Source organism: Penaeus monodon, chromosome 19 (assembly GCF_015228065.2).
Source record: "Penaeus monodon isolate SGIC_2016 chromosome 19, NSTDA_Pmon_1, whole genome shotgun sequence".
Classification (NCBI taxonomy): Eukaryota; Metazoa; Arthropoda; class Malacostraca; order Decapoda; family Penaeidae; genus Penaeus; species Penaeus monodon.
In genome coordinates, this window is record NC_051404.1 from 27,661,274 (window position 1) to 27,662,818 (window position 1,545).

General features: G+C 44.0%; 1 protein-coding gene across 1 annotated transcript in view; it reads right to left on the minus strand.

Moving 5' to 3' along the window:
* LOC119585149 overlaps positions 1-855 on the minus strand; it is a 114,696-nt gene extending 113,841 nt beyond the window's left edge. The window contains exon 1 of the mRNA XM_037933779.1: positions 402-855. The gene's annotated coding sequence lies outside the window, so the exon portion shown is untranslated. The remainder of the gene's footprint in view (positions 1-401) is intronic.
* Between the last annotated feature and the right edge of the window lie 690 nt (positions 856-1,545).

Below are 1,545 nucleotides of genomic sequence, written 5' to 3' on the forward strand. Positions count from 1 at the left end.
ATGTAGAAATCCACAGGACAAAGCGCGAAATGCAGGGCGAGCCAGCGACGGGCGTGAATGAGGGATGAATGAGTAGGGTAGCGGGGAAGGTTTTCTCCCCAGCGCCCCTTGAGGTCAGTGACGCCCCTCAGCATTCATGACTGACTCATGCCACTGATCTAACTTTGGTAGACACCCTATAGCTGTTGTTACATATAGTACGTGTTCAACTTTGACCACCAGGAACCCATTCGCGCTAAAAGCGTGATGATTAATACATTATGTTACAAGAATCATACAAAGCGACTAGAAGGATGAGTTTCCTGTGAGTAAACAGGCAGACGGATATGGACTCGCGTCACATGAGACGGTGAACGAGTGAAGCGCTCAGTCACACTCATCCTGCTCTCAGTGACACTTACCTCTTAAGATAAGTTGAGGAAACTAAGTGGTGGTGTTTGGGAAACGAGGCTGGCGGTCCTGCTGCTCCTCCGAAGATATTTGCCAGCGCTCGCCCTTGCACCTCCTCCCGCCACCTGAGTTACCACAGGACATGTGATCGCACTCACGGATTAACACTGATCACAACACTCACTGGGATACCTGGAGTTGTGTTTACATGCACCGTGCCAATACGAGAACGAAAGTCGCACTTTAGTTTCTTTGGGCTAGTTTAATTTCTGCGGTTGTAAACAAAGGTATGCCGCTCTTTACTATATGTCCCTTACGCTTAAGTCCCTGAGATTGTCACGTACACTACTGGAGGCATTGGCAACAGTTGCACGTGACTCTGGAGAGGAGAAAACTTACTTTTTCATCAGTGTTTAAACAAAGACTCAGCGCAACAGCACAGCGCGGTCTGACTTCCCTCTCGGCCCGACTCGCATGCTTTGGGTTGTGACGTCACGCGTGTGACTAGTACTGATTTTCGCCATTTTTATTTGACCAACTAAGCATCTCATATAACTGATGATTAGCTTATCCTGGTCTGTGTTAGAATATCCTTAACATATTTTCACTCTAAATAATGCCAGTATATGTACTGTTTCAATAGGAATTGAAATCCATATATAGCTATTTGGCACCTCTTCGAGTGAGAGACAGACGCAGTAGAGCAAAGGAAATTTAACCTACAAGTTCAGTTCTTAAAACTCATATTACGATGCCACGTCTAGTCAGAGTGAGGTCACGTAACTGCAAAGCGGTCATATCAAGTATTAAAAAATCTATCTTATATCATATACATGTTGGATAATACTCGATAACTTACAGGTTTCGTGAGCCTGTCATACAACCGGGGTGAAGAGGCTGGTCAGATGACGCAAAAATGTATTTCTAGATTTTTTTTTATCATGGCTTTACATCTGCAGCAATTAACACTGGCGCGGGAGAACTCAGCAGCCCCACGTGATCACTGCCAAGGAAAGATGTAACGGAATCTTATTTGTATATTCAGCAATGCAGGGACGTTTATGATAACTTCAGTAAATTATATTAGTTGTAAATTATATAGCAATTTTACAAGAGAAAATGCCATGGTTGATTCATGAACTTGATAGGCAACAG